Here is a 13,065-nt window from a genome sequence, read left to right as displayed (position 1 = left end):
GTGAAGGCGCCAGTTTTGGGAGCACGATATCTGAATTTTCGGGATATAACAAGACGCGGGTTGAATTTTAGGGACAAGCCTAACGTGTAGTAATATTGTACTTGTATGTACCAAATCAATTCGCACTTCCCTCAACCAAAAAGAAAACAAAAAAAATAAAACTATTCACACCACACAAAGAGAGAGTCTTGCCCCGTTTTACTATACAAATGCTATTCAAAGCTACTCCCTCCTTCCATCTACATAGGGCCTAATGCGTTTTTCGATGCTAACTTTGACCAAATATTAGAGCAATGATATATGACATGCAACTTACACAAAGCACACCGTTAAATTGGTCTGTGAAAGGTTCTTTCAATGATATAATTTTCACATTGTGCATGTCATGTACTATTAATCTTGTCAATAGTCAAAGGTGGTCTTAAAAATCTCATTACGCCATATATAGATGGAAGGAGGGAGTATGAATCCATGTTATGTCTGATTAATTTTTTTCGCTTGCTGTATAATGCATGTAACCTACTCATACCAACATTTTAGTGCATTCCAAATGTCTATACTACCGCTGCAATTCGAACTAAATTTGAATTCGTTTCTCTATTTCAATAAGAATCTACAATCATGATTGTTGCCAACTTCAACCATCATAGTTTCCTTGCTATCCGCCAGATATAAAGCAGACGGCCTATAATGCAGGATGGCAGGCACACCATCATCAACAACTCCGTTTTTATAAGAGTAGAGATAAAATATATTAAATGTAGTATAACATGTTCATAACCACACCATGTGTATCACCGTTATATATATTCACACATGCGTCGGTTTGAAACACTATGATAAATTCTTCAAATATCCGAATTCGCTTTTTATAATGAAGTATATATGATCTCTATTCGTCTTTTACACCCACACAACCCTCTTATCTTTGTAGCTAGCGCTAACTTTCTCTTGTGCATGCACACGCCCGCATCCCTCTCACCCTCCCTCAGCATTCTCTAGCTCCATCGCGCAAATTCGTCTTTTCACTTTAGGTCGTTCACCCACGGTGTGTGTAGGCCCCCCAGCTCCTTATTTACGGCACACATCGATCGATATGCCTCTCTAGCCAGGTGTGCCTAGCACAAACACGAGCTTCCCCTCTTCTCTTGTCACCGTCCATGCCTCACTCCCACCACTCTTTTCATCGTTCTCGTACTCGCACACTCATCCCCCCTCGATATAGTATGCCTCTCGTACCACCTCCTACATGCATCCCTCTCTCTCTATCCTTCTCCTCGTGCCTCATTTGCTTCTAACACACACATGCATGTATACCGATCGATCTCCCAACATATACCTAGATCGACTTTAACTACCCCCCCATCGATCGACGTACCTCACAAGTTATGTCTCTCCTTTCTCTAACAAAGGGCGATTGATCTTCCTATGTAGTTACGTCTGCTTACCACAGCCACATCGTCCCCCCTCATCATTCGTGCATGCCTCCTGACCCGTCTCTCACACGCACGTGCACAGACAACAAGCAGCCATCTCCTCTCTTATTGATATTGCGGGCATGCCCTCCGTTTGTCTAGCAAGCCTATCCCACCATTTGTTAGAAGCAACTCCACTACCAGCCCCTCCAACACTCTAGCTCTGTCTCTCTCCCAACCTTATTCCTCTTCTGCACTATGCATGGATGCCGATCGATCTCCCTTAATACATGAGGCAGATTGACCTCCTTAATACATGAGGTAGGCCTCTCTCCTCCTCCACACATATACCAGCCATTGTACCTCTATAGTTAATTGGGCCTCCCTCTTCCCCCACCACACACCGATAGTCGAGCGCTGCAGGTAGGTATCCATGCCACAGAGACAAACTGCACATGTCCCATCTCACGTTCCAGTAGGCCAGCCACTCTATATCTTTGATGTGGGCACACACAAATTCGATGGCACTCTTTATCGATCGCGCGCGCACACACACACACACATCATCCCTCTCTTCGATTCTATGGACACCTCAAGCCGATGATACCTCCACTCTCTTCTCGTGGATCGCCCCCTCTATATATATGTTATATCTAGGACTCTATTTCACACACATTGCATATGTTACATTTTTTGATTGACCCCCAAAAAAAAACTCTCAAGAACCCACACACTATATCTCTCTAGGTTTGTATCTCTCTCACACAACCCCACGTAGGTGGTGTACGTATACAAGAAGAGAATAGGTGCACCGTGCACGTACTCACGCTTCGTGCCCAGCCACACCCACGCGGGTACACGGTGGAGCTCATTTATTTATGAAATGGCAGCCCACGTGCTAATTTGAACGCCCGTAGCGGTTGTTTACCTAGGGAGGTCCTGTACCACGCGTGCACGAAACAAAGTTCGACTTGACGCGTTGCCGCATTATTTTTAAATAAAGTTATAGCGCTCAATGGCACGTACACAAAATATAAAATGATTTTTGTGGAGAAAAAGGTCCGCTCACTATATACAATGGAGCCTGCCTGCCTGGTTTGTCGCTCTTCAGAGTATCTCACACAAGGCTGCGGTGGCATCTCTCTCTCTCTCTCTCACCGTTGGTCACTGATCCGGCCACATCCCGTCCGCCGGGGGAAAGGGAGTGCGGTGGCCTCTCTCTCTCTCACCGTTGGTCACTGATCCGGCCGCATCCCGTCCGCCGGGGGAAAGGGAGGAAGTGCATCGTTTCTCCGTTCGACGGTGCCAAGGCAGCACGTCCCGATCTGCGGTACACGCTGTTCTCTCTGACCAAGCTCTGGCGCGGCAGGGCCTACACCACCTGCTCGCAGATTCCGCCCGCCGCTGCTCACCTAGTTACATCCCGACAACCTCCAGGTATCCCCTCCGGCCTTGCTCCACTGCCCGTCTTCCCACGTCACTGCATGTGGATCTTCCATAGTTCTTTGCCCAAAACGTAGCTCGTCCGGCGTACTTTCCATATTGCATTCTCGTCCTCACACCGTTTTAGACAAACACAACCATGTTGTTATCTTCCCTTAGGACAAGGAATATGCTTCTTTTTTGTCGTCGCATGTGTCATCAACTGTTATTGGCCAGTAATTATTTCCTTTCTACCTCTATTTTGCAAACAGGGTTATCCATTTCACCTCGTTGCTATTGCGACCTTTTGGTGAACTGCACAAATCACTTTTTTCTTAAGAGTGTTTTGTGCAGTTGTACTAAAATGTCACACGGGCAATGTCTCTACATTTCAGTGCGACTGCACAAAGGGAGATTGGTTTTGCTCTAACTCATCCAACTCCGAGCCTAATCTTCTCCAACTAGTTAGTCTTAAGAGAGACTGCAAAGGTGACCGGCTTCTATTTGTGTGTTTATTGTTTCATCGGCACTCCTCTATTATCGTAATCACACTTAATATCTTTGGAATAGGGACGCTCAGCTCTATTTTAGTGGAACTGCACAAAATGATCGGAATGTTGCATGCTCCAGACAACAACTTTTTTTCCCAACATGCCTTGTTGATTTAGATAGAGCTGGGGGGACGTTGCTGCCAATGAAAGCATGGATCAATTTTAATTTAACACCTTCTCACAACTCTATCTTCAGTTGTGATGTAATTATTAGCTCTGATTTGCTAATAATTGACATGCATTAGCAAGGAAGTTAGTTTTTTATTGTTTCCGAAAGAGCATCGATGGCAAGACACGCGAAACAAAAGCTGAAAGCTCACACCATTGTACAATTTCATGTCGCTGGAAAATTATTTGTATAGTACGCCAATTATGTAAACAAATGATGGAAGCTTGATAGCATTGCCAGAAGCCTCTTCATCATCTGGGTCCATGTGCCATGCACAAAATTATACTCCTTTGTTCCTAAATATTTGTCTTTTACAAATTTCAAACGGGCATATTTTAGAGTGTAGATTCACTCATTTTGCTTCGTATGTGTACTCCCTCCGTTCCTAAATATTCTATTCGTCTTTCTAGAGATTTCAACAAGTGACTACATACGGAGCAAAATGAGTGAATCTACACTCTAAAATATGTCTATATACATCCGTATGTGCCAGTCCATTTGAAACCTCTAAAAAGACAAATATTTGAGTAGTCACTCGTTGAAATCTCTAGAAAGACAAATACTCCGGAGTATATTTAAGAACCGAGGGGGTAGTGCACAACCGCATGGGAGACTCAGCCCGGTCGTTGCGTCGCATTAATAGTGAGTAATGAGCAGTCAAATCATAAGCCCCACCTTTCCCACTGTAAGTTGCTCTGAAGAAGCAACCATCAATACGCTCTTCTTTGAATCCGCTCATACTACTCCATCCGTCACTGTTTATACAGCGCGCTTCAGAAAAAAGAAAAAAAATCTGTGGGACCAAGGCGACTAGCGATCGGCCTGAAAAATAGCATTGGTAGCTATAGCACGGCGTCTATTACTAGAGGGAATAATGCGTACACACATGCATGCAGTGCTTCCACCCCGGGTACACACATGCATGCACTTACTCCACTCCGTAGTAGTACAGTACATGGAGAGAAAATTGTGGACTTGATTGCGGTTACCACGCCCTAATTAATTGAGCATTAAACCAAACGCGTCTAAAGTCTCTCTGGTGGTGTAAATGCATTGAGAGAAATGCATCATAATGAAGCGCGCCCTGTAAACTGTGACGGAGGGAGGAGTAGTATGAAGGTGCAAAACCAAATACGCGTATGGCCAGTTGGTCAACGCACCTCCTCTTGGCATATCACTGACATGTCGGACAGGAGTGTGAGCAAACCGACCTCAATTGATGGCAAAGAGCCAACCTGCCATTCCTTGATAGAGACGAGGAGCGAGAACACACAGACGGGCTCGCACGGAGGCCAAGATATATTCAAGCATGGTTGGTTGATCGATATCATTCATTACATGTTGGGCTGCCGTTTTCCGCCCTTCTCCAGAATAAACGTGTACTTTATCAGAGATAAAAAATAAGAGTACAGACGCTCCACCATGCGGTTCTAGTAGTAGTACTACTCGTACTACTGCGCTTGGCTCTTCGCCTCTTCGTGAAGTCGAACAATGATGGTACTCCGCATGTTGGGTACTACAGTGTATGCCTCTAACAATCTGGCACCGAATGGACTGATGCATGTCCACCGAGGGTAGGTTGCATTAGTCAAAAGGCGTAAGCAAGCTTCACCTTGTCCTGCAAGCTTCTCCTCGTTCTGCGAGTTGACGGGACACACCAAAAAGTAGTGCTAGTCCATACTCCCTCCTTTCCGGTTAATATGGCTTAATCTTTTTTGCGGGTAAATGAGAGAGCTTTATTCATATATAAGCATTCATAGGACGATCAGCCAAGACACTGGTCACTAGGAAGCGAGGTACCCTGCAAAAAAAGAAGTAGGAAGCGAGGTGTTTCATCAAGCCAGCTCTCGGCCACATTCAAAGTGCAGCAAGCACGGTTCGCATGAAGATGCGCCGCAAGGTTTGCTGACCTGAATAACAAAAAAAGAGGAAATATTACCGAGCGCTACTATTTGTAACAGGATATGAGCCAGCGAGAATTGTGGCGAGTGTTCCATGCAATCAACTTCCATTATCACATGCGAGAACCCTCGAAGAGAACCAAATGTGTTGAAGATTGCTTTATCACATTTTAGAATTATAACAAGAGTGCAGACGCTCCTCCATCCGGTTCCTAGTACTAGTATAGTACATACCTTTATAGACTATAGTAGTAGTACTAGTAAACTTTGCGCTTGGCTGTTTGCCTATTCGGGAAGTCGAACAATAATAGCGCTAGTAGTATAGTGTATGCTTCTGGCAATCTGACACCGAATTAACTATTGCACGTCCACTGCCTGAGCGAGGGAGAGCTTGCATTAGTCAAAAGTTTCTCCTTGTCCTGCGAGCCACCGCGCGCAAGCTTCTCCCGTCCTGCAACCTTCTCCTCGTTCGGCAAGTTGACGGGACACAACAAAGTAATGCTAGTCCATACTGCCTCCTTTCCGGTTAATATGGCTTACTTTCAAACGAGATAAATACACTGTCTGTCACTTTATATTTGTAAAAATACGGTCAGTGGACTTCATAATACGCTCATTGCGCTCAATATATATATTTTTCGGTGTTTATACGGTCACTAGCTCACCCTGACTGAGTATGTGTGTGCATGCACGTGTAGGTTGAGCACTTGAGCGTGACCGTGTGTGTTCCGTCGTGTGCTCGGACATGCATGCATTAGGGCGTCGCGCGCATTTTTGCGTCCATGTGTACGTGTGACTGTTGCATACACGTAGGGGAAGTACGTGTAGGGGCCACTAAGGAGCAGTGAAATCACACAGTAAGTTAGTCGGAAGAAGCAACCATCATTTCACTCTTGAATGACACATACGCAATATAAACTGGTTGATATGGAGAGAAAAAGACAAGCACTATATATACACTAGCAGGAGCCTAAGCTACAAGCCTTCTTGTTTAGGTTGCTCTCTTCACAAGCATAGAACGACGGGCCTGATCCCGCAGCTGGGGGAAGGGAACAATGTTCTGCATAGACGCGGTCGACATCGGCGAGGGAGAAAACCCACAGTCGGTGCGTCCCAATCGGGGGTCACCGCGGTATGGGCCGATGCCGCGTCCCAACCGCCCTTCTAGCTACAGCCCGACGTCCCAGGTAGTCCATCTTCCTTTTGGAGCCGGCTTGCTCCACTGCCGTAGCTCCATCTCCATGTCGATCTTTATCTACTTCTACCGGCTTCTACTTGTGATGAGTTTATGTCTCATGAACTAGTGCCAGTACTATTATTCTAATCACACTTCTTCAATATGTTTGCCATCATCGATGCTCATGTCAATTTTAGTGGAACTGCACAAAAGCATCGTATGATCCGAGGGTGCCAGCCGTCTTTCCTTCGACAGGTTCTACCTGGCCAGGAAATTAAATCATGTTTAGGGTTTAGGGTTCAAGTCGTAGTGACCCCATCAGTAGTTTTTCTTTCGTACACGCTCTCACAACTTTTTTCTTTAGTTGTGAAGTAAATATTGGCTATGATATGTGAATCATTGAGATGCATCAGCATGCATGTTAGTTTTCCTTTGTATTTGATGGAATGTTGTAACGGGGCAACCTTGGAATAGGAATGGAAATGGAGTGGAAAGTTTCCGTTTTTCCGAAGAAAAAATGGAAACGGAGAGAAACCAACGTTTCGTTTCGTTGGATCGCGCCATCGAGCAAAACTAACGTTTAAATCACGTCTGTCGTGTTCGTGTCTCACCCTCCTCCACGGCTCGACCCCACACGGTCACTCGGCATGCCACTCACCGCAAACCGAGTATACGATAACTTTCTCGCCTGCTTGTCGTTGGATCGCGCCATGGAGTACTAGCACTACTGGAAGAGATTGACGAGTTGGGGGAGGACAGCTAGCTGTAGCACATACTCCCAAGAACTTTTTACATGCATGTTGTAGCCGGCTATTGCGACCTTTGAACGCGGAGCAGCCGCGTGCACCCGGAAGCGGCGCTGGCGACGCTCTCTCGGTCGGCACGCCGCTTCAATGCCGGTGCCAGTGAGAGGCCGCGCCCGCTCTGGACGGGCATGAATGCGGCAGTGACCGTTTTGGGCGGGAAGCACGCGCGGGTGATGAAGAGGGTTCGGGTTGGTCAGGACCGGCCGTGGCAGCGGTCCGGACAATTGCTGCGTATATAATTAAAAACGTAAGTAATGTGCCAGTTGGACAAATATGATTGGAGATGGAGATGGAAATGGAATTTTATATAAACACGGATATGCATGTCTATGTCTATGTGTGTGTGCGCGATGACTCTCGCGACCTGGAAGCGGGGGCGTGTTTTTGATCGAGTTTTCTTTCTTGGTACGTTAGAAAATCAGTTTGTCTAATTCACATCTAGATGTTATTTAAGGATATCACATCTAAGCTCCCACAAGTATATAATGTAGCAACAAGAAACAAAAAAAAACTAGAAAAAAATAGACCACAAACAGAGTGGACATCAACTTAGATGTGTCCTAGACAGACCCTTAAAAAATTGTCCGCCAGTTTTCGTTTGTTTTTTCCGGGAACGCGCGTATTCTATTCAAAACCACTGCTATGGAGATATTTTTTTACTCCATTATAGCCTCTTGTTTGATAGAGTTTCTCGCGTCTCGCTCTCTCACCCTCTCCATATCAAAACAAGATGACAGTGTCCACTCTATCTCTCTCCTCACCGGTGGTCACAGATCCGGCCGAATCTCGTCCGCTGCGGGAGGTGAGGAGGTGCAGCGTTGACGTTGTCGCCGTCGGCGACGGAGGAAGCCGATGCGCACCGTCCTCTCGGAGCCGGTGCTGGCACGAACGAAGATCCTCCGCGCCCTTGTTCGCTGCCGTCGTGTGGGCAGATCCCGCCCGCCCGCCTAAACGACATCTCGCCCACCTGAGGTATAACTTCTTGTACTGGTCCAGCTCCCCAGGTCGCTGCGTGCGGGTTTTCTTCTATGCGACTACTCCCCAGCTCCCCATGCATAGTAGCTAGGGTTCGTCGGCTGGTCCAACATCACCTACTAGTACTATTATAGAGGAAATGCCACTCGAAAAGTTGTCCTGATTTATGCCTCGGTGGAGGTATACATGTTGTTTCGACAAAAAGTACATGGTGGTTGTGCGGTCATTGTCCATATGGTGGTAGTACTATCACTGGTTAAATGAAGAAATGCTTTTTTTCTCGGGTATCCTGGTTTAGTTCCCATCAAGATAATTATGATGCTTCTCTTTGTTGGTGTACTTTTCATTAATTCTTATTGACAATTGAGATGTCGTTGCTAACCCTTTTTTATATTTGGAAACAGCGATGCGTGTCTCCATACCCGGGCATGTCTTCCTCAATTTTAGTGGAACTGCACAAACTTGGATGGCCATTGTTGTTTCGCCTCACTGTCCTCTGCCACGTGGTTCTTCCTTCCTCGAGCTTGATTACTGAGAAGAAACATACCACAATGAGGATTTGTCGAACTTCATAGGTGCCTCACCCAAACTTGATGCCAAATGGATGATGCATCACCATGATGACCTATCGATGCTCATGGTTGCGCCTCATGGTTGCGTCGGCTGGTGAAGCTGATCGATTTTCAATGAAAAACAAGATGTCTTCCATCAATGCTCTTTGCTTGTTACGCACAAAGATGATATCCTTCGTCAGTTCACCTTGGTTGCGTTGGAGACGAAGTCGTCTTTCACGTTGGTGCAATTTTATCACACAATTGGCTATGAACCAAATGTTTCCTCGAAGAAGGATCGACGTTGGTACTAAGAGCATAAGTTTTGTATTGATTTCTAAGCCTTCTCACAACTTTGTCTCCAGCTCCCCTGTAATTTTATTTGTCCAGCTATTATCTTTGATTTAAAAAATGGTGTGGACTAAAAACCCGGATGGACGTAGTAGCCCTCCATTTTTATTTACTCCGCATATTAGATTTGACTGAAGTCAAACTTTGTAATACTCTCAAACCTTTCCGATAATTTAAATTAAAATTCTTTATTTGTACACACTCTCACACGTTTCTGATAATTTGGCGCATGTGTGGTTGTTCACTTAAGGGAGGGTAGTGTACCACACGTGAAGGACAGGAAGTGCGACAAGGACGCGTGGGCATGGATCGTTAGTTCATTGGAAGTAGTACTAGTTTTCTTCACTGTACATTAAATAAAGAGTTTCGTTTCGTACTTACACAATTTAAAACGATTGTTATGGAGAGAATAAGAAAACCACTCCACTATATATTATTCGTATACACGAGAGTACTATATGGACGCAGCTTCATTGACTTAGTGCACCTGCCTTTGGATTTATGACAGGTGGGCCCAAAATGTGGCTGGCTCACCTGTTATACAGCCAAAAGCAGGTGCAGTGAAGGCACCGGAGCTCAGTCCGTACTACAGTAGTATATATATAAGAGGGAGCCTCAGCGCTTGTTCGCTAGGGTTTGCACTCTCCACACGCTCGCCGCACTACATATATGTTACACGCTGGTGTTGGGGAACGTAGTAATTTCAAAAAATTTCCTACGCACATGCAAGATCATGGTGATGCATAGCAACGAGAGGGCAGAGTGTGTCCACATACCCTCGTGGACTGAAAGCGGAAGCGTTAGCACAACGCGGTTGATGTAGTCGTATGTCTTCACGATCCGGCCGATAAAGTACCGAATGCACGGCACCTCCGAGTTCAGCACACGTTCAGCCCGATGATGTCCCTTGAACTCCGATCCAGCCAAGTGTTGAGGGAGAGTTTCATCAGCACGACGGCGTGGTGACGATGTTGATGTTCTACCAACGCAGGGCTTCACCTAAGCACCGCTACAGTATTATCGAGGTGGAGTATGGTGGAGGGGGGCACCGCACACGGCTAAAAGATCAAACAGATCAATTGATGTGTCTATGGGATGCCCCCTGCCCCCATATATAAAGGAGCAAGGGGGGTGCGGCCGGCCAGGGAGAGGGCGCGCCAGGAGGAGTCCTACTCCCACCGGGAGTAAGACTCCCCCCCTTTCCTAGTTGGATTAGGACTTGGGAGGGGGAAAGAAGTGGAGGAGAAGAAAGGGGGCTCCGCCCCCCTCTCCTTGTCCTATTCGGACTAGGGGGAAGGGGCGCACGGCCCAGCCCTAGCCGCCTCTCCTCTCTTCCACCAAGGCCCATTAAGTCCCCGGGGGGTTCCGGTAACCTCCCGGTACTCCGGTAAAATCCCGATTTCACCCGGAACACTTCCGATATCCATACATAGGCTTCCAATATATCAATCTTCATATCTCGACCATATCGAGACTCCTCGTCATATCCGTGATCACATCAGGGACTCCGAACAACTTTCGGTACATCAAAACATATAAACTCATAATATAACTATCATCGAAACGTTAAGCGTGCGGACCCTAAGGGTTCGAGAACTATGTAGACATGACCGAGACACGTCTCCGGTCAATAACCAAAGTGGAACCTGGATGCTCATATTGGCTCCCACATAATCTACGAAGATCTTTATCAGTCAGACCGCATAACAACATACGTTGTTCCCTTTGTCATCGGTATGTTACTTGCCCGAGATTCGATCGTCGGTATCTCAATACCTAGTTCAATCTCGTTACCGGCAAGTCTCTTTACTCATTCTGTTATACATCATCCCGCAACTAACTCATTAGTAGCAATGCTTGCAAGGCTTAAGTGATGTGCATTACCGAGAGGGCCCAGAGATACCTCTCCGACAATCGGAGTGACAAATCCTAATCTCGAAATACGCCAACCGAACAAGTACCTTCGGAGACACCTGTAGAGCACCTTTATAATCACCCAGTTACGTTGTGACGTTTGGTAGCACACAAAGTGTTCCTCCGGTAAACGGGAGTTGCATAATCTCATAGTCATAGGAACATGTATAAGTCATGAAGAAATCAACAACAACATAATAACGATCGTGTGCTAAGCTAACGAAATGGGTCATGTCAATCACATCATTCTCCTAATGATGTGATCCCGTTAATCAAATGACAACACATGTCAATGGCTAGGAAACTTAACCATCTTTGATCAACGAGCTAGTCAAGTAGAGGCATACTAGTGACACTCTGTTTGTCTATGTATTCACACATGTATTATGTTTCTAGTTAATACAATTCTAGCATGAATTATAAACATTTATCTTGATATAAGGAAATAAATAATAACTTTATTATTGCCTCTAGGGCATATTTCCTTTAGCTGGAGGCTCAGCGTTCATTTGCTAGGGTTTGCTATATTCACAGTCTCTCACCCTCTCTTCACCAGATCTAAACAAGACTGCGTTGGCCTCTTGTCTCTCTCTCCCCCCTCATAGCTGGTGAAGGAGGCGTCCGTATCCCATCGCACCGGGAAGGGGAGGAGGTGCAGCGTTCACTCTATCGCCTTCGGCGAGGGAGGCAATCCACTGCCGGCTGCGATGTTCTCTTTCACCCAGCGCCTATGCGGGAGGGCCACCAACCCCTTCTTCCTCGCTGCCGTACATAGTGTGGGCAGATCCGGCCTCCCGCCGCACGCCTTGCCACATCCCGACGACCCTAAGGTATAGGTTTCTTTGAAACCGTCGTTGCTCTAGCTCCATGTGGATCTTTTCCGATCTGTAGTCGAATCTAGGTCTTGGTTCAAAGAGGAAAGAAGGGTGCGGATGGCTGGAGCAAGAATCTAGGACGTGGTTCAATGAGGAAAGGAGGGGCAGAAAGTAGTATAGACCGGCTATCCAGCCGCTTTGTAGGTCGAAAAGGGGAAAATGGGGTAACCCAGTACACACATCTGTAAGGAACCGATCTCTTTGTTGAAAAGGGAAAGAAACTGGGGGGGGGGGGCGGTTAGTTTGTGCAGGACTAGATTTGCTGCCCTCACATAGGAAGAAGGTTCAAAGAGAACAAATATGGGACCAGCGCATATATGCTGCTTGGCTACATACTCTGCATCACCCATTTATATGTGTGGACGCACATGGTGCTGACATGTCCCATACAACTATTTTGCTGTTGTTAATCTAAGAATGCCGCCGGAAAATTGAAGCAATGCCACCGTCAAAAGTAAATTACATTTTTTAACGAATGTTGTTTCGAGAGAATGTCTCTGTTAATATGAATCAATGCAACCGTTTTAGAAATGCTACTGTCCTAATTTGTTTTCCATCCAAGATAAGTTAGATGCTTCTTTCTGTCACCGTTTGTTTCATCCTCCTTTATCGGCAAGTAATTGTTTCCTTTTTTGCCTCTGTTAAAACAGGGGTATCGATTCAACTTGTTGCTATTGCGACATTTTGCTTCGCTTCTCGAAACACTTATGTTTTAAGAGTGTTTTGTGCAGTTCAACTTGAATGTCACACCGGTGACTTTGCTTAATTTTGGTGGAACTGCACAAAAGGAGATCGAGATTTGTTTCCAGTCTTCATGGCGAGTTGTTTCAAATCTTGGTCTCAACCACATGATGTGCAGTGTGCTTTGAGATGCTGTGCTACTTGTTTTGGTATTGTTTTAAATAAATGTTGAATTGAAGCTATTGTGTTGCTGTCTTTTCCCATTAAGTAGTGAACA

Source organism: Triticum urartu, chromosome 3 (assembly GCF_003073215.2).
Source record: "Triticum urartu cultivar G1812 chromosome 3, Tu2.1, whole genome shotgun sequence".
Taxonomy (NCBI): domain Eukaryota; kingdom Viridiplantae; phylum Streptophyta; class Magnoliopsida; order Poales; family Poaceae; genus Triticum; species Triticum urartu.
The sequence above is the reverse complement of the archived record's forward strand: the minus strand, read 5'-3'. Positions refer to the sequence as shown.